Below are 25,985 nucleotides of genomic sequence, written 5' to 3' on the forward strand. Positions count from 1 at the left end.
TGGTGTGGGGAGGGAGAGCAATAGGAAAAGCAATTGCTCTTTTTCGCCTGCCATTTGGCAGGCACTGTGCCTGGTTTACTGAGAAGAGAGTATGCCACATTCATTAGTAGACTTTACAAAAGAAACAACTGGCATATACAAGAAATCTGAAGGGGCTTTTTTTTCTGAAGTTTCCCTCATCAGCAACATCTCCCTGTGATCCCTCAAGGACAGGGCCCATTTGGCACCTCCTAATCAGGTGGCATCTGTCTGAAAGGCAGATGAGTATGTTGTGAAGTGCTAAATACATAAAATAGTACATGAAACATTATATAAAATCAAGCTAATTTTATATAAGCTTAGGTAGAGGACTTGTTTTGCCTTTCTTTGTGCATGTTGTCAAATCATTTACTATATCAGACACAAATTTATGTTCAAGAAACAAACCAAAAATGGCAAAAACTTTCACAGAGGACCTCAAAAGGAAAAATAACCAAGTTCTGTCAAAATGTTAATTCAGACTGAGATATAAGCAAATGTTATGAGAGAAAGGAATTAAGTGTGTTCTCTAAAAATGAAAGGGAATATCAAACCAATGCACTGACAGATTGCTATTAGTGTTCCCAAATGTCTGATCAGAGCACGTGCTCATGGCATAATTATACAGTACCATCCATAGTTGAAACATATTAGGGATAGTCTATTAGATTAAGATTACATTTTTGTGGACAACAAGGCAAACCTGAGTGTAGACAGTGTGGTGGATATGTTCACACACACAAATATAGGAGTAATGCTGATAACACAGGAAGACTTTTTTTTTTTTTTTTTAAACATAACTACATGTCAACTAGTCTCACAAACTCCTTCATGAGGCTACAACATGGATCCTTTTAGCAGGCAAATTTTCTTGCAGTCATCTAATTTCTCTTTAGACATTTGAAGGATAAAAACTACTACAGGTCTGCAGGGCTAAAATCTAAGAGAACATCCTGGTTCAGATTCATAGATATAGAAAGGAGAAAATGGGAAATAAAAGAACTCAACGAAACCCACTCTTTGTTTTAGTACTCACACCAAAATATTTTGTATTTTGTAAAAATAAAGGAAACTTTAATGCATAACAAAGACATATGCTTTGTTGCCAAGCTTTGGTCTCTAGTCAAGCTTTATGGCAAATTTATAAGCCATGTAATATGTTAGGTTTTAGCAGGTCTGCTGACACAGCCTTTTGCTATGATGCTCACAACAGCAATAAATAAGCCTTGCGCTTTTGATTTATGGTACCATAAGAGCTTATCTACATTCCGTCAAGTTCAATGGGAGTCCCTCCATTGACTTCAATGGAAGCTGAATCAGACATATAAATGAGAAGCAAGACAGGCTTGGAGAGCTTGGTTCAGATCTGAGATCAATGCAGATCCAAATAGGTGAGAAGATGTTTTACTTATTCTTTCTTCTTCTCACCCTATAACAAATTATCTGTAAACTAAGCATGAGAATTTGTCATATGTTTGTGGTTTGTATTTGTGTTCATGGTGCATGAATCAGTCGTGGCCTCTGCCTTTGAATGTTCAGGAACACTTACTGGAATTTTGTAGGTGGGAAGCCATTTAGTTGGGAAGCCATTTAATTGTAAAAAAAATGGCATCAAAGGTCTCCTGCCATCCACTAAAGCACACAGGGACTGTGAGAAAAGGGTAAAATTGTGGCAGTTTAGGTTGTGAATGAATCACAAGTGTCAACACAGTCCTTCAGCAGCTCCACTTCTCTGTGAAATCTGTGTCAAGGCCAAGAAAGGTGTCAAGATAATTGATGCTAGTGTCATCACAGGATGCAGAGGAAAATAAGTAGAAACCAGGTCATCAAAGAGCTTCTTTTGTCATGTTAGGTGCCAAAACCCAACTGCAAGATGTGAAAGAGGCTTGTTCTCATATAAATAATAAAGAGACCAAGAGATATAAGCAGGTTGACCAGTTACTTCCACCCAGTCAAATCCCAGCTGGGGACTGTTTGAGCTGGAAAGCTAAGGTTGCCTGTCACTGAAACATAAAAACTGAGTTGATCACTAGAAATCACAGAGCAAATTATTTCCCTTTTTCTGCTACCTTTTACATCCCAAGCTAGACAAACACAGTGATTACATAATGGCTGTCCTAGAGTAAAAAGTATCACCCCTCTGTTAAGTTGACCGCGATCTTCAAAGTGCTTTAAAAAGCCTATAAATTCTGTACAATTTTCACACTGAATGTTACAATGGAATGCATGTTACCTTTTGCAGTTAGGCTCTTACAGCTGGATTTAATCTCAACTTCTACAAGTTTCTTTGCTATTATTTACCTATATTTTTGTCAGAGCAGTCTGACATTTTGTTGCTGCATTTGATTTTAAAATGATTATGGTTGTTAAGGCCTTGTGACTAAAAAGCCACTTGGGCTTAAAAATTTGAGTCATAAAGCTGCAGCCATTGAAAAAGCCATACAATGGCTGTGACAACATGTATTTCTTTAGTTTTCCACAAACAGATCTGCCATCCAATTCACACAAATCACAGATGAGGCTGTGCATACTGAAGGTAAAGGAATTCATGTGATGTGTGAGAAATTAAGATGGGTACAATGAAATATTGTATTTCATCCCTAATTTCAGCTCAAGCAAATGCTATGCAAACTTGGATCAGAAGGGATCCAATTCTTAGATTTAATAATAAATAATAATAATTTCAAACTCTTAAAGTTTGTAGCCAGGTAGCTGGCTGTCTAGCTTTATTTGCCAAAAAAATTCACCTGAAAGTACAGCTAAGTAGAAGTCTATGACATGAGACTCAATATCTGAAAACAAACAAAAATATTCATGCTAGGCAAATAGCTCTGTCAGGTTTTACATTTTCCTCAGTGAAAACATACACTTTATTTTGCTAATTGCATTAATCTCTCTTTGTGTGTATTTGAAAGCTATGATTTTAACTTCCACTTAATTCCACTGCCCTCCCCCCCTCCACCCCTCCACCCTTTTTTTTGACCAGATGAAAGGTATATTTTCTGTTCCGTGAAATGAGCACTGAGTTGCTGGCCATGAGCTACGTGTCTATTAAATTAAACTAATAACATTTGCTTTGGTAGATAGTAGGTAGATAGATAGTGTCCTGGGAATAACTGCAGGAATGTAGAGCTTCACTCTCACCTTTTTCTTTTTCTTTTTCTTTTTTTCTTTTTCTTTTTCTTTTTTCTTTTTCTTTTTCTTTTTCTTTTTCTTTTTCTTTTTCTTTTTCTTTTTCTTTTTCTTTTTCTTTTTCTTTTTCTTTTTCTTTTTCTTTTTCTTTTTCTTTTTCTTTTTCTCTTTCTTTTTCTTTTTCTTTCTTTTTTTCTTAAGCAACTTTATTTACTTGTAAGATTCTCATAGGAATGCAAATGACTGTTCCATCACTTTGCTTCCACCATTACTTTTCTTCAAACTGATGAGTGCCTAATAAAATATTAACTCAGTTTGTGCCTAGGGTAAAATATACAATAGGGACATGACAGTGATGTGTGTAATCAAACTAAGGTTCCTGTTCATACACCAGGAAGAATGTAGGCATAGAAATCTTTCAGGCTGGCTGTTGAAGAATTGTCTATCCTTTTAACTCAGTCATGAATGTTGTCCTATTGGTATTCGACTGCTTTCAAACTAAAGAGAGCAAAAAAGTAAATACCATATTAATCCAGTGTAAACTAGATGACCATGTTTTCTCAAATTGCAATTAGATTTCAATATTTCCAACACTAATTTTAAACTATATCCTATATGCTTGACTGATTTTCAGTTGTGTTCAACAACCAACTCTTCCACTTGTCAGAAGAGGAGAGTTCTCTGCACCTCTGGAAAGAGAAAGTCACTTTTGCTTGGGAGTCCCAAGTCATGTGGATTTTACTGCCTGCTTGTAAAAATACAAATGTTACATATAGCAACTACAAAAAGCTGTCCAATTGCAAAGCACCTGTGTACTTTAACTAATCGAATACCTTACCTTTACTTACTTTTCCCACACTCCTCACCTGGCAGCAAAATCAAGATGCAGTAAGGTATTTTCTAGATACGAGAGGTGACAAATAATTAAATAAATATTAGAATTTGAGCATCCTTTGTTTCTAATCCTGCTCTCAGACTACCAGATATTATCTAGAATCACCAGAAGGTGGCCTCTGCTGCCCCAGGGGACTACCACACCAATAAGACTGTGTGGTGGTTTTACCGTGCTGGGCAACTAAACCCCACAACCGCTCTCTCACTCCCCCTCTTTTAGATGAGGAGGGGGAGAAGTAAAGCAAAGAACAACTCATGGGTTGAGATAAGGATAATTTAATTAAAGGGAAATAATAATAATAATTAAATAAAGATTATTATGAACTAAACTATTTAACTAAAGGGAAATAAAAAGGGGAAGGGGAAAAAGGGAGAGGGAAAGGGAAAAATAAGAAGGGAGGAAAACAAACAAATAAAATAAATGAAGGCTATATGTAAGTCCAGAGGAAAGAATTTACTCTCTACTTCCCATAAATGAGCGATGATTGACCACGTCCTTGAAGCAGGGCCTCAACACACGCAGCCGGTGTTTGAGAGGAGGACCGACGTTTACCCAACGAGAGCCCACCCCTCCCCTCTTCTTCCTGTTTCCACCTTTTATTGCTGAGTGTGACGTGATATGGAATATCCCTTTGATTGGTTTAGGTCAGCTGCCCTAGTGATGTTTCTCTCCTCACCTTTTGCCCACCCCCCAGGAGGGTTAGAGAAAGGCCTAATACTGTGCCACTGCTGCTCAGCAGTAGACGCAACACTGGTGTGATAACACTGCTGTTCCAGCTACAAGTACAGAGTACGGCACTGTGTGGGCTGCTGCCGGGAAAGTTAACATTCCAGCCAGACCCAGTACAGACTTCAACAGCTTTACAGGAACTCTTCCCCTTGGGCTGGGCTCATGTAGGTGCCACTCTTCATCTACCTTTCCAGGACATGCTACTCTCTAGGGCTCTGAACATTATTCCTTTCTTGTTCTGATTCGTCAAGGGTCTTCAGGAACTGACTGTCTCTCTCTTCTGTCAGGCTTTCTCTTCGTGCTGTGATGATGCTTTGCATCAACTAGAGATTTATGTGAGCTATTGGAGAAAGGAGGGCATTTTCATTGACACATACAGGACAAAATGGCATTATAAGGCCCATCTATAGGTCTGAGAAGGAAGGACTATAAAAGGCTGCATAACAGCCTTGGAATTTAGCCATATGTTCATCCATACAATTTTTGGCTGAGACACATATTCATCTCTTTCAGAGATGAAAGCTAGTAGCTGCAGAGCCGTACGCAGCAACTCACTCCAAGAATTCCATCCAGGAAGTGTATATATATATATATATATATATATATAAGTTAAAACTGCAGAGGATATTTGAAATAGCAATATATTATATTCCATCTGAATAGCTCCAACCTGTAATTTGGCCATGAGCAACAGGTCCTGCTCTCAGCTTTACAGCAACTATCAAATATTGTTAATTGCACTTTTTATTGCATTTGGATTCTACTCATACAATCCCCCCCCCAACCCCTCTCTTCTGAATCTTCAATAAAGCAGTCATCAGAGTAGATTTCTTTAGCTGAAAACAAACAAACAAACAAACAAACAAACTTGTTAATATAAGCAAATATTTTCTTCTTAATGAAGACAGACACATTCATTTCCAAAGAATACCAACACATCAGGCAACAAATTAAGTAAATGACTGTATTCAAATTTGCCCCCAAAAGAAGACTTTGGCTTTTGTTTAGCCAGAGGAGTGGGCCAATCAATCCCTTTAGGCAATTAGTGAACTCTTTACTGTAATCATTGAGCAATTGTTCACCCTTGTAATCCTATTACTAAATAATCACTTAGTCCACCCACAATCGGACAACAGCAGTGGTGGTCTTAGGTGAAAAATTTTTCATGGGTGTGAGTGGGATTTTCACGCTCTGGTCCTTTGACATCTATATTTTTTGTATGGAGAAGGAATCTTCCCAGGTAAACAGCCCACACACATATCAGTGCCCAGACATGCAAAGCCCATGAGTGAGTTAATCTTAACTGCCAATAAAATACAGTCATCATTTACTTTACACAATTATCTGTCCTATGGATCATAAGACACCAATATGTAGTTTAAAATGTTACAGCACAGTAGAAAACCACAGTATTTCCTACCATCTACATTTTTAGAATTCTGGATCCTCATGGAAAGAATAGACCAGTGAATATATATTTGAACAACCAGCAACAAAATGAACTGATCCTGTTTAGACCTGCATGTGTTTCTAATAGGTATGTTGCTGGAAAGAAGATTCTTTTCATAGAGTACTGACAAAGGATGTAGTGGGGAGTGGGTCTGATACGGTTTGCAGTGCATCATCATAATCTGTACCTGAAAATGCTTTACTTCTATAAATATTACAACTATTCTTTTTTTTTTTTTTTTTATGAAACTTTCTGCCTGTATAGGTCTGATTTAGACATTGTGTGTGTGTGTGTTTTTGCATGCAGAGCTGTAGGAAGATGCTTTTGTGTTAGGGCTGTGTCTACTTCCCTGTTCCTGACATGTTCAGCTCAGATATTTTCCTCCTCCATTCTCAATATGGGTGTCCCCTACGCTGGACTGGTTTCAGCTACTCCTCCACTGCTTCCTGTTGGTTTGATATCATGCCGCTTCCCACAGTCATGCATGATTCCAGCTGAGCATTGTTATGGCCATATGTGCATGTGCATGTATGAAACAGGGACTTGGAGCTGCATACCCCAACAGCATGAGGGCAACTTAGCTGGTGGTCAGGATCCATGCTAGACCTCTGCAAAGGAGTGGCCTTTGCCCACACAGATGTACTGGGTTTGGTAACATTCCAGTTTTACCCAGGGAGTAATCCCAGAGTGGCTAAAACTGTTTATGGTTGTCCTTGGAAACAACTCCCTATAAAATAATGTTTGCGTTGGTTTCATACTATCATTTCAGAAACTGTAAGATCTTGAAGAAATGGAAAACAAAGAAACAAAGTGATAAAAATAATAGACACATAAAGGATTGTTTTTGAAAATATATCAGTACATAATGCTGCTCAGCAGCAGTACTATTATTGCAAGTTGCTCAAAGTTTCCACTCACAATTACTTTTTACAGAACACAGTGTCCTGGACATTTCAAAACATATTTTGGTCAAACTTGATATACAAGGCACCTATAATCTCAGAGAGGCAATTTTAATATATCTTATCTGCTTACACCCAAAACTCTCTTGACCCAAAGACCCTTTGTAAAACAAAATAGTCTTCTCACTGAAAGGAAAGGATATCTAACATTATCAGGTCCAGAGAAAATGAAGGCTTTGTGGATTTTATTTTATTTATTTATTTATTTATTTATTTTTAAGGTTTGCTTACCAGTGATGGAGAGGAATTCACAAGGAGCTGCTGACAGGATAGTGAAAAGTTTGGGATATGAAAGACACTACTCTGAATATCATCAAATGGTTACTGTGTTGGAGGAGCTGCACCCTCCTAATATAAAGAAACAAGCAGCCCCAGATCATTAGTCTGCCTGAAGGAGGTATGTGTGGAAAGAATTAAGTAAAGCTGTTTGATTTTTGGCTGGTGGGAGGTTTGGGGTGGATTCCAGAATGAAGTAGATGAGACACACGAAGCTTTAGAAACCCACTCCATAGATGGAGATTGCAAGCCACATACTAATTGCCTGCCCACACAGCACCAGTGGCAAAGCAGAAACGTGGGTGCTGTGAGTGGGGGTGGCTGTGAATACTGAGGATGAGAGATCTTCCCCAGGCTCTTCTGCACACTGTCAAGAAGTGGTCTAAGCTGAGATGGTCTGGGGGGCAGGTGAAAAGAACAGGCTGCATTTAACATCTTCTTTAATGCTGAAAGTATCTCATGAAAAGAGGTTCTGTAGACTAATGTGCTAGTGCCACAAAGAATTTCTATGAATTTAACCAGACAATATAAGATGAGTGAATGCAAACTTGTTTTGGAGATCTAATCACATGATACTCTTCATCTTTGCTTTATATGCTGTGGATGATGCAGAAGCACTCTGCAATTCCACAGTTTTTTGCCATGAAATATGTACTTAAAGAACCTCAGCATCTCAGTTTGAGGAACAGAAACTGAAGAACCATAATAGGATCTTTGGCTTTTAATCTACAAATGTTTATTCTCTAGTGAAGTAAGATAAAAGGACAAACTGAAGGAAACACTATGCTGCAATCAGAGGGCCTTCAACCCTTGCATTAAGTTTTGGACTGATGGCCAAGATCTTGGCATGTTCCAAGGTTTCATTTAAAATGTAATCTGTGCTTTCTGCTTCTCTGATGTTGTACAATTGCTTGCATTCTGCATTTTATCACTTTGTTCTTTTCTAAGAATCAGCGTATAAGGGAATAAATCTGTTATTTTTTTTAATACAATGTTATTTTCTAGGTGACAGAAGGGCTGCTTTTGACTGCACTGTTTTATCCACAACTCTCATCACTTCTGTTGTTTAGAACTGTCCCACTGATGACTCTGAACTCTTAATTTTTTTGTCTTTGGAATTTTAGGTATCAGCTAGCAACCTATTTTTTTGGCCTGACTGATTTTTGCCAAGATCTTTTGATGCTTGTGTATTCTTCACTAAGGCAGTACTGAAGTAGTTCACAATAATTCCTGATTTTTATCCCCCCCACCAAATTTTCCATTACAGTGGTATAAGAACACCTGATTTACATATGTAAATAATGAAGACATACAAGATTATATATCATCTATTATCATATAGAAAGATGGTGGTTAAATCCAACTCTGGCTAGTATCCTGGGTCATCCCTCCAGTGACAAAATTCTCTAGAATTCTCCATTTCATAACACAGACATATTGAAACAAGCATTTTTTTTTTTTAATCCTACTTTAACTTCAAGGCACATAACTGGTTTACTTGGCCATGCAAGAACACTTCAACAAAAAACATCATATGCAAAATTTAGCAGTGATCTGAGCTGCTTTTCCATCTTTTGCTTATTATTTCTTCAGAGTGTGACAGCTAGGGTTGTAGACCACATCAGATGTCCTAGGTGTCTTACATTGATTACAGAAAGTGTTTTCTGAAGAGCTGAGTCTCCTTTCATTCAATATTAATTCACTAATATTATCATTATCCTCCATTTTGCTGGAATCTCTTTTGAACATTTTATGTCCTTCAGGGCTGGAGGAAAATTCTCATGTTTGTCCCTACAGATATATGGAGCTTCATCTGTGCTCACTGGATCACAACTCATTCCACACTTTTGTGAATTCTCATAGAAAGCTTTTATCTGTTAATTGCTGCCACATCTGTCTGTCTGTAAAATTTATTGTAACAGTTGTTGAGTCCCCAATAAAATGAAGCACATATTGCATCTGATTCCTTTTTATTATTATTATTCATCTGTAATTACTTACATATAGGCATTTTTTGTTTGTTTTCTTTGGGGAATTTTGGTTGTTTTCTTTTCTTTATTTATTTATTTATATAGGAAACTCATCTTTCTGGAAGACCACATGAAAAATCATCCCAGCACTGAATTTGAATCCTCACAACCACTTAAGCATCTTAAACCTTGAAATCTTAATTCATAATGACCTCTTCCTGCTTTTGGACAGCTTGACAGTGTCAGCTTCCCTTGCCTTGGTGTTATTCTGTCTCCTTTTTTGTTTGTTTGTTTGTTTTTATCTTTAATTTTTGTAGTATGTTTGCCTAGTAGGCTTAACTTCCAAATGCTGTGGGTTTTGCTTTTGGGGGTTTCAAAATGTCATAGGGAAGGGAATTCAGTCCGTTTATTCTTTTCATGTAGCTTAAAATAGACTGCTATCTTCAGAGATATTCTCACTTCTCTCATTACCAGAAAGGCTCTTTGAAAGTCTTGTTCACTGCTTACAATCTTTGTGCGTAACTTCACTCAAGAAGATGGAGACTCTTCCCTGTATTCAAATCTTCTTGGCACTGAAAGCTGAATCAATTTGTTTTTAGACTCTTGTCTTTTGACAGACACTATTCCTGTGGCATTCTTCTTATGAACTCCCTTGGAATCATGCCCAGGATTATTTTTGTTTATTCCTTCCAAATTCCATTCCACCCGCACTAACACAGAATTTTAATCCTTTCCTGCTGGTAGTACGGGGTTTTGTTACAATATTGGAGAAATATACTAAAGAAACTGTTTTTTCATTTCACCCTCCAAACACTTGGCCTGTGCCAGTAGTCTGAGAAGACAGCCTTTGCAATTCATTCCATGCTGACCAAGAGAAACATACCCTTGCCTCTCTTGAAGCTCAAGCATAGAGAGAGTGCAAGAGTGTAGGTGTCCATTCTCCCCTGACATAGATCAGCTCCAAAGTGAAGCTTTGTAGTGACTTTTTTCCTTTTTTATTTTATTGTTGTTGTTGTTGTTGTAGTTGACATGCATGTGTGACTTGGATGTTTCTACAGCTTTGCAATCAGGAGTTGTTTGTTTAGCTAACCTACTTCACTTTGGCATTCATACAAGTTTCTCCATGATGGGTTAACAGCATGTAAGTAGTCAGGCAGTGACTTCTGCCTGTGAGTGTGCCTTCCACTCCCTCACTTGTTTATGCCAGTTTATGCCTTGGATTACCTCTAGGCAAAATAGTGCCAAGCCCTTCTGTAAGCAAATACAGCTATTACAAGGCACTTGCACAAAGAAGGGGATGTGACATTTTGTGTGAAAGGTGGCAAGCTACAAACGTTCCCTGAACTCTGGGATTAAGCAGTGTCACAGCAGAGGGTGCTGTGCCGTGTGTGGTAGAGATCTTCCACTGGGGGCTTCCTAGGCTGCAGCATCCCCATTAATCTCAGCTGCCTCAAGGTGCACAGGAAAGCATTCGTTAAAGCTGAAGAACCAACATCTTGAAGTAATTTTGAGCTACCAGCAGGAGCCAAGGAAAGGAGCAGAGGTCTGGTGTGATGTTCTGTCTACCATCTAAATACTTTTAGGAGGCAAGTTGCTGCAGGCTGAACCAGTTACTGCTTTCATGTGGCTTTCCACTTCATCTCCCATAAAACCCAATTACATTGGGATTTGATTCTTCACCTGGCCTTACCTGGCAACTCTCTTCCATGTACTCTGTTTGATGATGAAACATCTGTTACTCAGATGCTTCACTGCATTATTACTATTATACCAGACAAACATATCATGCACCTCCTGCTCCTCCCCTCCTCTACCCACTTTACCCCTCCAAATAATGGCAAAAGTAAAAGACAAGTGAATTTATCAGGTGAAAAATCTGATCCTATTGCTAAGTTTAGGTTCTTCGTCACATAACAAGCATATATTTATTAAACTTCAATATAGTTGTTTGGCAGTCCCTCTCATCTTCTAATCTAAGTGGGAGCAAGAAAACTTCCTATCAGCATCCAGAAAGGTGTAGAAGTGATATAGTTGTCCCACATAGCTTTTTGTCCCACATAGGTTTTTGAGTTGCTGAGGTGATGGTCATACTTAACTGTGATATTTCTATTTACAGTGATTTACTGAATACCTCTCTTCATTGTTAATGGTCTTACCTTTTATCTCCCCAAAAGATTTATGCCTACTTATTTGTGTGTTATTGATCTAATGAGGTGTGTAGGCACTTTCTCACCACTGATCCTGGCCCTTCTTACATATTCCAGGAAGTGTCATTCCTCAGTATAAGAAATGTTCAATGACCATGATTCCTGACGCTTTCACTCAGAGAGGATGCATGGGGTGGAAGTGTCTGTCTTTTATAACAGGAGATTCTATTTTCCCATCAATTGACACAACTTGTACTCCTGAAAACTTCAATATAGTAAGGAAAAACTCACCTGTCTTAAAGTTTGGGATTGTGCATAATATCCTTAGTCTGCTAAACAGTGGCCCTAGATAACAATACTAGACTTTTCATTCACTAAATGGAACAAAATACAGAAAATTAATTTAGCTTTGCCTTGATTTGGAATAGGATATGATAGAGGACAAATACAGCTTGTCTTTATAGTAAGAGTATAAAACTGTTTTTCAGATCACTTTCTTCTTATTACTTTTACTTCAGAGTTGAAGGAAGCATTACAAAAGCTATGGCATTAACATAACCTTTTGGTAATCCTGCCTAGATTCTCAGAATATGGGAAGCAGGAGGTTGTTTTGCTTGTGTTTTATTAAGCTTAATTTCTGTTGCAATAAGCCTGAAATACTCACTGGTTTTATTCAGACAGAGTCCTGGTTCACCATCTATATGCCTCAGGTCAAACTCATTAACCACCAAAATCAATTGACTACAGAACCTGTATCCTTATTACTCAATAGGTGATAAACAGGTTTTCTTGAGATGGCAGTCTTAGAGAAGCTTGAGGCCTTATTTTTTTTAATTTGTTCTAAAAGTCAGATTCAACCTAAAACTGATTTAGAATTGCAGAAATTATGTGTAAAGCTGAGAAAAACCAATTGTTTTATGAGACTGACTGTTCCTTCATTTTCACAGTATTTTTGCTTTTGTTCTTCATGGTTTAGCGATGATGTTCTTTGGCTCAAAATGACGATTTGATGTAGGACAGTGGAACGGGTTACCATGATCCTGAACTATTTCACTTCTTTTCTATGATTTTTTTTTTCTAGTTAGTTAGCTGCTTGGTTAAGGGATTTGCTTGCTTTAAATGGAAGTAGCAAGTGTTCTTGCTACTGTTGTCAAATGTCAGTGTCCTTTTTTGAGGAATATTTTTATTTAATATAGCTATAAAGTGTCTTTTTTTTTTTTTTTTTTTTCCGGCAATGCTGTAACTTGCTCAATATCTATTTATCACTTTAGTCATGCATGTTTTTTTATACTGACAATGCAGATGCAGTTTGCAGCAGAAGAGAAGGATATAACATGTCTCTAGTGCGGATAAGGATAAGGAAGATAAGGAAGCTCAGACTGTGAGTGAAGATCAACATGCACATGAAAAATCATCATAATTCTAGTACTACTTCTTTATGAAATGGCATTTATCTGTGTCCTGCAAAGAGGACACCAAACTCCCCTAACTGAGATGCTTCTTCACTCTCACCTCCCTTTAAAAATGTTCATATTACTTTCCTCAACAAGTGTCAGCTTACTTCAATTGAAGTACCTTCAAATGCATCCTGAGGGATATCCTATTCAGCTAATATATTTGTCTAATTTTAAGTAGATCTCTCTCTCTCTCTACCTCCCACCTTTGATTTTTGATTTTAATCAAGCAGTTAAGGGTACTTTTCTACCCCTACTAGCAGTATTGTGAACTTTGGCAATTCCTTTAGGCACGGTTTCACCAGACAACTAAGCTAAGTAGATTCGGTTCAAGTTGTCCCACCCCCCAAAAAAGGACTCTTATGAAACCAAGGGATTACTTTACATTTAGTTTAAGTTTTGTGGATAGGCTTCCCAGACAAAGAAAAAACATTAATTTCTATGACAACATAGCAGCTATTCATTTGATCATACCTAACAACGTGGGAAGTACTGTGCAGGATACAAAAAAAACTTCAGTTTGTTTATTACTAGGACAGGCTAGAAAATAACTACCAAAGTTGTTCCAGCTTTTATTCAGGAATGAATCTCTTGTTCTTTTTTTTTTTTTTTTTTTTTTTTTTTTTTTTCTGTTTCATTTTAACACTGATATGCTGATTATGGAGTACAAGCTGTATCAAAATTTAAAAGAACAAATAGAAGATACCAGTACAGTATGTTAAGGGAAATGTTTCAGGAGGGGGAAAAAAAAAAAAAAAAAAAAGGAAAGAAAGAAAAAAAACTATGGTAGAAGGCATAAAAGGATTCTAATGAGAGAAAAGTAACACGATGGTGTTAGACTGAAAGAGATAAGGGAAGTGAAGAAACAGCACACTTGTCTCTGAAAGAAAAAGAAAACAGAACCCTACAACAGTATTTGACTATTCATGTCGGAACTTACTATCTTTGAAACATGACTTGCTGAATAAAATAAATGAGATATTATTGCACAATGTATAAACACAAAAGTTCTATTATTCTCATCAGATGCTTTTGAAACATAGTAGTAACAATAAAATTAATTATAAAATAAACAGGTCAAACATCTTTCCTCTGTTTTATACCAAGATAAACAAGCATAAAAAAGTGCAAGAAAAACAGGTTAATTCTCCTGTATTCTTTATTTAGCTGTCAAAATAACAGGAAAATTTCCCTGTTCATTTCTTTGAAGATAACTTTGAATAGAATTTGTATTTTTGATCTATGTTCTTCCTCCACAAAAATACAGACAGAAATAGTTTTGTTACGTGACTAGTTCAAATGAAGTCTAAGGTAATTTCTTAGCTTGGTGTGAAAAATCACTGCCATTACTCTTGATAATACAGTATAATAAAACATCTAGTATTAAAAAAGGACTTCAAACTTTGTTGCTTTTCAAATTATTTAGCTAAAAGCCACATGCCACACTTACTTTTTAAAAATATTTGTTCCATATGAAGAATACTTACCCCTTGATCTGATCTGACTTTTATTAGCTCACTAAAAATGCAACAGAAAGGCTTATAGACTCTCAAGTTCCTTTGATTATCCTGCTGCAGGTAGGGAAGAGCCATGTTGAAAAGGAGTGAATTTTGTATATATGTGTGCATGAATGCATAGATGCACACCTGTCCTCACCCCTGTGAGAGAACACTTTCACTCTGCAAGCAATTTCACAATGTACACAACCAGCCCACAGCCTGAAAGTCTGTGTTTTCTCATTAAATTCAGTGCATATTAAAATTTTGTTGATTTACCATATCAGAAAGGACATCCGATCTTGGTAGGAATACCGAGGAGAGAGGTAATAGCTTGACTGGAAGGTATCTTTAAATTAAATTAGTGTGAAGTAAGGATGACAAAAATCACTGACTAAAATCCTTTCTCTCTAACACCAATTAATTTCCATGTTTAGTGACACCTCTCATACAGACACAGAGACATCTGTCTGTCTTGTGACACTCCAGACATGCTGGTCTGACCCAGCAAAACACTCACATTCATTCCTGGGATTCACTGGGTTTTCTTTTATTCTTATGTTATGTTCTTCAACACTTGTTTGATTGGTTCCAGAAGTTTCAGCACCTAAAAGAGAAAACCTTGAGTGAACTTAAAATGGCTCCTCCTAAAGCCATTCAAAACACAGAACAATAGCTGATTCTGAAATACTGATTTTACTATATTTCAAGCAAAGATTTCACAATAGACATGCAATCTACCATTTGGAGGCACAGATTTGATGACTGACAGACCTTCCCTCCTGGTTGTTCTCCCTGCCCTTTTTGTGATCCTCTAATATGGGATATATAGGTGAAAACCTGGTATTCATTGTCACTGCTTAACAGCAGAGCAGTCCTGTACCATCCAGACCACTGACCCTTTCTTGTTTTTACATCTGACTTTTCTCCCAGTAAAAACAAGAGCAAAGAAAGGCTGAATATAATATAATAGGTATTTTTGTCAGGATAAAGCCATAAGATGTGCAAGACTCCAAAACTAGAAAGGACTCCTGGTTAACATTGTTTAGCAATAGACATAAAGCCAATGTAGTTTTTGTCACTGATTTAATAAAAGTCAATATTTATATCCATTTCTTTTCTATTTGACTAAGCAGGGACTGGTTACAGATAACTGTGAAAGCCGCAGAACTGAAGTAAATTTGGACTCCCTGTTATGAAATATGAAATAGCAGAGTCAGAGTAGTAATGATGCCTTACAAAAAAACAAACAAACAAACAAAAAAACCAACTCCCACTGAAATAGTATGATAGAGAATAGAGGGGAAGCAGGAGGACAGGCATGATCTGCCCTTAGTAAAGCCATGTTGGCTGTCACCAGTCACCTCCTTATTTTCCATGTGCCTTAACATAGGTTCTAGGAGGATCTGCTCTGTGAACTTGGCTTTGGAAGCCCCTGGAAGATAACTGACTGAGGTTCACACATAAAATGTGGATGAAGGACACAACAGACAGAAGTCATATGACAGACTTCTGCAGGGGGGACCATGAGGTAGAAAGGTCTCCTCTACTTTCTGCCCCATCTCCTCAGCCTCAGGATATCCTCTGTGAGCTGTTCCCCTCTTGGGCCCAAAGGGCAATATGTGCTTGTGAATATGATGGAGAAGGGAAAGCCCAGTGTTGCTGTTCTGAGTCCAGCTCAAGAATGGGGCACGCTGAGGGCTGCAGTCACCTGAAGGCACACAATGACAACTGTGAAATCCACAACCAGATGGAGTTATCTGTAATTTTCACACTGACCCGGGGTGACATAGAAGCAAGCTGGAAGCATTGTGAAAAACGTGGATTATTTTTTTCACAAAACATTACAGGCAGTTTCAGCATAGTGTCTGGAACATTTTACAGTGATTCCTCAGTTAATCCAGAGTATCTTTCATGAAGTTAATGTATTCACGCTAATGAAACTAACAGCAAAATGTGGTTCCCTATGGACATGTCTCCCATCCATTCACCCTGTTGGCTACTGCTCCTCCCTAACTCCTCTGAAATGATGGATTTTCATTATATTGAAAACATCTCCTCTCCTCATGGTGTCATCACAAGCACCATAATGTGCGTGTGTTGTATTGCCAAGCATCGCTTAGCAACGGGACCCTGTGTTCTGCCAACTTTCTTTTCACGCTGTCAGTCTGAATTTAACTGAACTTGCTGTGTTGTGTTTCAGAGGACTGACTATATGTCAGTAACGTGACTGATGAATGCTCCAAATATACAAACAAAAACTGGCACTGACCCCCCTCTATTTATTAGAGTGTGTGAATTTCAAGAAGTCACTTTATATTCACATTATTCAAAGACAAATTGTTTACAATCACAATAATTAATCTTGATAAATCCTCATAAAACACTAACCATTTGGAAAGTATAATTAGACCCTTTCAGTTTCAAATGTAGATTCAGTAACATTCTGTGGCCCAGCCTTCTATGGCATCTACTAGTCAAGTGCCACTGTTGAAATCAAAACCACCAATGATTTGTCATTTTGACAAACAAGGTGTTGAAACTTCTGCAGGTTTGTATTTGCAAGATAATCTAATCGTTGACAACATTCTCCATTAAAAAGCTATATGGACTTTCACTGAATGGCTCTGGAGAACCTGTTGATGGCTTCTCATGCCGTCATCAGAAGACTTCTCTTGGCAATGCTCAGTACACTGTAAAGTTGGATGGTGTGGCAGAAATTCTGGTGGTTAAGAGACCATCATTGCAAAATTAAGTCTATTGTTCATTGTTGGAGTTTTTATTTCATAAGCTACCACTGAGGGGGGAGGGGTGTGTGTGTGGAGGAGAGAAAAATGAAAAAGAAAAAGCTGCCACAAAGGGAGGAGGACATCCAATATAAAGATAACTAGCAGTACATTTTTTATACATTTATTTATACATATCATCTGCCTTAGAGGAAATTATGCTTCCATTCTACAAAACCATGAATTTCAAATATGAAATCATAGTTGGGATTCTTCTTACCTAGTTTTAGGAATTCAGTTCAGTCAGATGAATACTGAAGTTCAGTGTCACCTGAAATGCACTGCAGTATGCAAAACACCTATATGGGGCTGCAAGCATGACAAAAGACCCAAAGGAGTCTTGTGCCTTCATGAACAGACAACTGGAGCCCAGATAGGATTCCAGAAGGCAGGTGTTTAGGCTAAAATGAAGAGTGTCTGAATAGCTACACTGAAGGTATCTAAAATAGGCCTACACAATGGAGATTCAACACCATATTCACACTCTTGTGTTTGTCTACACCCAGGTACCTATATGTGGTTTTGTCCCGCTCTACTCTACTGGTGCGGCCTCACCTAGAGTACTGTGTGCAGTTCTGGGCACCACAGTACACGAAGGACATTAAACTGTTAGAGAGAGTCCAGAAGAGGGAGACGAAGATGGTGAAGGGCCTAGAGGGGAAGACATATGAAGAGCAGCTGAGGGCACTGGGCCTGTTCAGCCTGGAGAAGAGAAGGCTGAGGGGGGACCTCATTGAGGTCTACAACTTCCTCACAAGGGGCAGTGGAGAGGCAGGCGACCTATTCTCTGTAAACACCAGTGATAGGACCCATGGGAATGGCGTTAAGCTGAGGCAGGGGAAGTTTAGGCTTGACATCAGGAAGAGGTTCTTCACCAAGAGAGTGGTTGCACACTGGGACAGGCTGCCCAGTGAAGAAGTCACTGCACCAAGCCCGTCTGAATTTAAAAAGCAATTGGACTGTGCACTTAGTTACGTAGTCTAAACTTTTGGGTAGACCTGTGCGGTACCAGGAGTTGGACTTGATGATCTGTATGGGTCCCTTCCAACTCAGGATATTCTGTGATTCTACATGTATGATTCTATGTGGTTACCTACATGTAGTCCAGATGTTTAATAGGAACCACCCATTTTTGAAGGGTGTGAATCTTCCTCATATTCTGTATCATATCTTCTAGTTCCATGCAGCTGCCTTGGATATCCTCAGATGTCATAAATGGCACAATATACCTGTGTTTTGGCAAGCAAATCTCAGATGTGTTAGTCAGCTCACAATGTTTGCCTGCCTGAAGGCTTTTCTGTCAGTCAGCAAGTACAACTTATTAGAAACACATCTCTGTGAGGTAACAACTTTTTATGCCACTACTATGCCTCCCTAGAAAGTGAAAAGAAACCAATGCTCATGTTTTACTGGGCTTTGGAAAGATTGGGCCAAAGGTTTGAATAAATCATGAATGAGAATGGTTTTGACATGTTTTGGAAAGCCCTTGTACTGCTGTTCATTTCCGGTAGTAGAGGCACCTCAGAGACAATTATTCAACTACCTACTTCAACAATCTGCTGTAACACTGATGTTACTGAGTGGTCCAGTGAATACAATTATAGAAACCCCATATTGATGCTGGTGCTGTGGCCAAAATCAGATCTATTTGAAAAGATTAATACAGAAATCCTTCAGAGAACTGATGAGCTTGATGCAAAAGTCTTCAGTATACAAGGAGGTAATTCTTGCTAGGTAGATAGTTTCTCCCACTACATTCTCCCAGAGCCTGTATTACCTAATATAAAAATACTGTTACATATCAAGCTAATTTCTTTCATGTGAACATATCTAGACACAGAACAACTATAAGGCTAAGTGACTCCTGAGAAAGAGAGTGGCTAGAAATAGTCTACTAGGACAGTTCTTAACCTATCCATCCCAGTAAACTGCATGACTACTTAAAGGCTAGATTAGTTGTTTGGGCAGGCAGAAACTAGGCTGCAGGCAATAGATTAGTCACCTGTGCTATAAACCAGGAAAGTAAAGATGGAGCTTTAGTAAATTCACTGGAATGTTAAAATGTTCCCATGCTGGTTATTGTTTCAAACAGTATTATTTTGATAAGTAGATCTTTATCTGTCAACACCCTGTATTTACTCTTGCCTTCATGAAGCTTCTTCTGTAAATATTACTACTGACAGGACTTTTCCCTTTCCCAGTTCTACATTTCTCCGGGATTAATATATATATAAGAGTTTTATTTCACTGGGACAAGCTATTATGCTTTCAAGTACAATAATGATAATGATAATTGTGTAACTAAAGAAAGTCTGTCTGTACATGGAACATATGAGTTGTAATACTTATGTGTTGAGGGTACAAACTGTTCAGAGGCAGAAATGATGATCTCATTGAATTGAATACTTCTTCACAGCTTTCTGTGAGGAATGACATTTTTCTATGTCATAAACTCATACCTGTATCTCTTAACACACCTATATTCAACTTGTAACATATGAAACCGCATAAACCAACCAATAGTGAGATAGGAATTGTTCCCTCTTCTGTAAGCAGTAGTTTAGAATATTTCCTGGATTTCTTTTAAACCTTAGCTCCAAAACTTCAGATCATGTCCACTGAAAGTTCATTAGATTCCCACCTGAGAGCAACCTGAATTCAAAACTTAGATACTTTTAGCTCTTCCTAGGCTGCTACCTTGCTCTGAATGTGCCCGTACCTCTAATCATGGAGGGTTTTTAGTACAGAAGTTCTCTAAGCAGTTGAATTCCCCAGATTGCTTAATGTCTGTAATTAAGCATCTAGGTCTCATTTCAACCAAGAGAAGTACCTATTTCATCTTAAATTCCAAGCAGTGTAGGAAATGTTCTATGAAGCATCCAGCACTCATAACACTGGTATGTATGTGCTTATTTCTGAGGTAACTACTGCTCTCTCCAGATTGATTGCAATAGGCCAATTCATTCAGAATTTATTAGGTATGGACTGACAGGCAGTCTGATCACGTAAATTCTGCTTCATTAGGAAACCAGATTAGATATTTAATAATTCTAGATGTGAACCTGAACACAACCCCCATGCCTCGTGGCTGAACATTCCTGGAACTTGGTAAAATTTGGATCCAGAGCTGAGATTCACAGCTTTCTAACAGGCTGAACGAAAATTCAGGGTATGAATATTTCCTAATTTGGGGAACATTTGTGCAAGTGCCAGGACTGTGTGACTCAGAGCCATTTCTAGTTAATTCTGTGAGTAGGGAATATTATCATTTCTTTCATGTGGTCACATGATGTCCAGATAGAAGCACAGAGCCTCCGCTTTTCCTGTAATTGATTCATACAGAAATACTTTATTTTTAAAGACCAGAAGTAATATAAATGGACTCTGAAGAATAGATAAAGCTAGATCAATATTCTTAAATGTTGCTTACTAGTGCTGACCTAAGCATATGCCAGTAGGATAACAAACCACCTGCTAATCCATCAAAAGATGAATTAAAGAAACATTTCAGTTGCATGGCCAAGACTCAAAAAATTAAGAAAACAAGAAAAACAGCTTGTCTGTAAAATTTCACCATTTCCCCTGGTACAAATGTATCTCATAGTACAGGGTATCTTGTTTAAACACCCTCTTACACACACATACACAGACACACCTTGTTCACTCAGGTAACTTCTTATTAACTCTAATTTAAAGTGACACCCCAAAACACACCTACTCTGCAACCACTGCAGTGACTGAAGAAACGCTAGCTTGCATAGCTATATCTATTTTCTTGCAGTATCATGGAGCTTTGAACAAGCAAGTTTACTCTGCTTTTCAACATAGAAGCTTAGGCTACAAAGCCCCAGAAGTGAGCCTGACCGGAATTCAAACCCACTGTTGAGACCTTTGGAGGCAGTCTGGAGGAACTGGAAGAATTGGAAGAAACACTGGAAGAATTGTACCATATGCTTTTAATTTGCTATTCCTGGCTGAACTCTACAGTGTCCAATCCCGTCCTGCATCTGAGGGTGTGACCCACTCCATGCTACATGTTCACCCACCTCCTTGGAGGACATAGACTCAGCAGATGTCTTGGAGCATGTCTGCTACAGCCCCAGGTACATCAGACCTTCACCATAGGTGGCTGTGGCCACTACTTTCTACTGCACTTTCTGCCTGTCCCAACAGTTATTGATACCCATTTTTCCTGCCACCTTACTGCCTTGTTACGTGTGTCCTAAGAGATGCTCTTATCTCAGGTACAGAGGTGGAGAGTATTGGATTTACAACTAATTTCTGACCTACTGGGTCGTGCTTACTGGGCTTTCTGGTTTTAGCTGTCATCCTCATTACTCCTCAAACTCTCTCTGAAACATTCTCTTAGATGATACCTTTTTTTTTTTTCTCCCCAAATTGAAGACTTTAAACGTTTATGGATTCTTTCCCTAAAATTCTTTCTTCCAGGCTGAACAGCTATTGAATTTACAAGCATCTTTTTTGAAGCCTCAATATATCTATTCAGGTGACAAATTGGAGTGAATCATACAGCTTTTAAAGCACAAGTTAACTAGTACAGGTGGTTTCCATTGACCCTCTTGAGTGCATTAGCTGAATCTGTAGGATGATACTGACAGAAGTTAGGTGAAGGATTTTTGTTCAGGGAAATGATTATATCTGAATAGGAATAAATTAAATATTTTCTTTGTAAAAACACAATTCATATTTTGTACTGTTCATCTTCTCGTAAATGGCATTCAGATATATGCATATAATAACCTATTGGCAAGCCAAGAGCATCAAATACCACTAAACAGATGAACATTGGGTAAACTTAACAGACAGCCCAAACAATCATCAGACACACCCTTGACTGTCAGCTCATAATGAACAACTACACAATGCAGTAATATAAGAACATTTTGACTTGACTGGGTTTATACAATCCATGGGATAGGGATTGCTTAAGCTTTTATTTTTCACACATAAATTTTCTACCAAGCATTTAAAAATAAAGTTGTAGGGGGTTAGAAAATGTTACTATTTGAGAACTTTCATATAAGCTGACTTGGTGCTTGCAAACTTTGCCAAGCAGCTATAATAAAGCACAAATTTACCTGAAACATGGAAGGTAGCCAACCTTTTAAGGGAACACATTGTCAAGTAATTGTTTTTGACTGTAAATGGACTCAGAGGACTGGAATAGCTTCTTTTGCAACTCTTACAGGAGTTAGTAGCTTTGCAAACATTTCTTCAATGATTAGATTGCTTCAGCAATTTAAATCTTGTTCATTTGATAGATTTTTCCGAGTCTCACTTTATCTAATTCTAAACTATATTCGTGGTTGTTCTGATAGGTAAAACATTTAAGTACTTTCCATGCCTTTTCACAGAATCACAGAATCGTATAGGTTGGAAGAGACCTCCAAGATCACCTGGTCCAACCTCTGGCCTAACACTAACCAGTCTTCCACTAAACCATATCACTAAGCTCTACATCTTAGTGATGTCTTTCTACATGTTAGTGAGGTCTTTTAAAGACCTTCAAGGATGGTGACTCAGCCACTTCCCTGGGCAGCCCATTCCAATTCATAACAACCCTTTCAGTAAAGAAGTTTTTCCTAATACCCAATCTAAATCTCCCCTGGTGCAACTTTAGCCCATTCCCCCTCATCCTGTTGCCAGGCATGTGGGAGAACAGACCAACCCCCACCTCACTACAGCATCCTTTAAGGTACCTGTAGAGTGCGATAAGGTCGCCCCTGAGCCTCCTCTTCTCCAGGCTGAACAATCCCAGCTCCTTCAGCCGCTCCTCATAATACCTGTTCTCCAAACCCCTCACCAGCTTTATTGCCCTTTTCATATTAATGTGCATTTTAACTTTTGATGGAAGTGTAGTGTTCATTTATAGCAGTTACCTGTTCAAAGCACTAGTTGTTTTAATTTCTACTCTGAAATGCCTAACCCTCTATGCCTAACCATTAGCATCTATCAGAACCCCCTGATTCAGAGAATTGCTCTGTAATCACGCAGCAGCTGGAGTCACGTCTCTCAGATGAGACAGACTATAAAAGTCTACTGACTTAATCAGAAGAAATATGGTCTCATTATGCAACTGTCTCGTCCTGTTTCCTTTCTCATGGACAAGAGGTGCATTTTTTGTTAGTTCAAGGTCAACAGAAGTTGTACCACATTGTAGAAAAAAATATACAAATCTTTCCTGATGAAGATTTCTAAATAAATATAGAATAAAAGATTTCGGCAAGCACTTGTAGTATCCCAATGGATAAAATCACATGGATGCTGCTCTGCAGCTTTTTATAGCATGAAGTGTAGGAGTTATGGAATATGTATGTTTTTAGTAGCCTGTTCCCAGGAACAAGCACTCTACAATACAGCTTGGAATTAACCAGAATGAAATTGCTTCAAGAAATCATGCTTTAAAAAATGTTTGTGCCTTGACTAGTTATAAATACAATTAACTACAAGCACATGTAAATGTAGCATGAAAACCAAGGGTGCGGGTTGACAATTTTACCAAATGGTGTCCTTTGCACTAATGTAAAAAACTAAATCTCACAGAAATATGACTATTTACTATTTACTATTTATTTCATTTCCTAAACGGGACTGAGCTATCAAGAATGTCCCACACACAAACTATTAACCAAATCAAAGTTCTTGAAATCAGTATAGATTAAAAACAAACAAAGAAACAAAAAACTTAAAAAAAATATTTTCAAAAATGTAATAATGTAATAGCAACAATAATTTGTTTTAAATTTGTTTGGATTGTTCTAAATCCATGCAATCAGACACCTTTTTTTTTTTATTTTTTTTTATTTTCACTTTCTCCCGGTGTCATCTTTTAACTGCTTGTCTCTTTCTGTATGAGTTTGGATCATTTCTCTTAAGACAGTGACCGGTGGTTATTTTTGACCTCAGTGACATTGGAATAGCTCAGTTTTCTCCAGAAAGTTACTTTTGATTCACGGACCTTTGAGTTCAGCCTTTTATATAGAAGAAAAGATTTTATGAAGAAAGTACTCACAACACTGCACTAACTGAGTGTTTTCATAACTACTTTTTTCTATCCATTATTTTTTTTTTAAGATTGCCCCAGAACTATCTCCTATCCTGAACTTCAGCACAAATTATGTGTTTAGGGTCACAATGTAATCCTCTGATCAGCGACCAGATTGCTGCTGACATATGTCGACAGTGTCTGTAGAGGATATGGTAGCAGATACTCCAACACTGTTTCTGAATTCTGGTCACAGCCAGAAGCTCAGTATCACTCTGCACACCTGTCCCACTCATGTCCCTAGCAAACCCCCCAATATCACAGAGTCGTAGAGTGGTTTGGGATGGATGGGACCCCAAAAGTTGACCCAGTTCCAAGCCCCCTGCCATGGACAGGGACACCTCCCATTAGATCAGGTTTCCCAAAGCCCTGTCCAGCCTGGTCTTGAAAACTTCCAGGAATGGGACATTCATAGTTTGGATGAAATGGAGAGAAGCAAGGAGTAAGATCATTGTCTGAGAAAAATGAGAAAAAAAAAAAGTGCTTTCTTCTCCAGCTAAGCAGAGCCAGCACCACTGAATGACAAAATTAACTCAGAAGGGATTAAGCATTGGATGATTGTGTCACAGGAAGGAGAGTCAGAAGCACTGCGTCAGCATCAATACGTAGGTGCTGTTACAGAGAGAGGAGTGAGGTCAGAGAGAGCTGTGTCATAGCAGAGGATGAGTAAAGTGAGTAGGGGAGGAGCTCCACATCACAGATGGCTCAGCAGAGAATGAGGACAGCAAGTTTTGATGTTTCTGTGGGGTGTTGTATCTTCTGCAAAAGAAAAAAAAAAAAAAGAAAGAAAAAGAAAAAGAAGAAAAAGAAAAAAGAACACGAGCAACTCCTCACAGAAGTCTATAGGAAATGAATGGAGGGAGGTGTGTTTGACATGTGGGAGGTTACGTGAGGAGTTGTGGGGGAACAAGGAGAAAGGAGTCTGAGGCAGGCAATGTGAGTCACAGCACCCACCAGAAAGAACGTGAAAAGGCAGCAAGCAAGCCTAAGACTAGACATGAATATTCACAGGGAGGAGGTGGAAGAAAGAAGCTGAATGACTAAACTACAAGCGTATCTATCTGGTTTGCCAGATAGTGTGTGCTGTGCCTCAGCCTGAGGATTTTGTTTTTTGTCATGAGTTTCAACAACCAATATCTGAATCATGTAAGGTTGTCTAGAGCATGCCTCTAGAAGCATTTCCTCATTTTATTTAATGCATGGCTTCTTTTGAATGCTCTCCAGCATTATTTCCATCTGACACAACTGTAAGCAGCCTTGCTTACAACAGAGGTGCAGGGATTGGATGGCAAAAGTGATCACGTGAAAAAATGAATCTCCTTTTTTTTAAATAGATGGGCTGTGCATACCAGTTATGTCCTCACTTATCCAGCAAGAGGCCCTTTTTGGGCCAAACAGCTTAGAGGATCAGAAGAGTTTTTAAAACTTTTTTTTTTTTTTTTTTTTTTTCCTTCCCGGGGTCTTATCCAGTCCAGATGGACAGAAGGTGAAAATTGTTACAAGTTGAATGTTACTGTTCAAGAGGTTTTGTGAAATGAGTTGGGGCATTCAGCCAAGCTCCAAGTGAAAATGTGTCTGCAGTGCAATTGACACCTGAGCTGTTA

The 25,985-nt window shown here is 38.3% G+C and overlaps 1 long non-coding RNA gene across 1 annotated transcript in view; it reads right to left on the reverse strand.

The window, feature by feature from the left end:
• Positions 1 to 4,208: 4,208 nt before the first annotated feature.
• Positions 4,209 to 25,985, reverse strand: part of LOC106014386 (uncharacterized) — a 64,072-nt gene continuing 42,295 nt past the window's right edge. Inside the window, exons 2-3 of the long non-coding RNA XR_011806710.1 lie at positions 15,050 to 15,136; positions 4,209 to 5,610 (exon numbers count right to left, since the gene is read on the reverse strand). This is a non-coding gene — a long non-coding RNA (uncharacterized lncRNA). The remainder of the gene's footprint in view (positions 5,611 to 15,049; positions 15,137 to 25,985) is intronic.

The sequence above is a fragment of the Anas platyrhynchos genome, chromosome 1 (assembly GCF_047663525.1).
Source record: "Anas platyrhynchos isolate ZD024472 breed Pekin duck chromosome 1, IASCAAS_PekinDuck_T2T, whole genome shotgun sequence".
In the NCBI taxonomy this organism is placed as follows: Eukaryota; Metazoa; Chordata; class Aves; order Anseriformes; family Anatidae; genus Anas; species Anas platyrhynchos.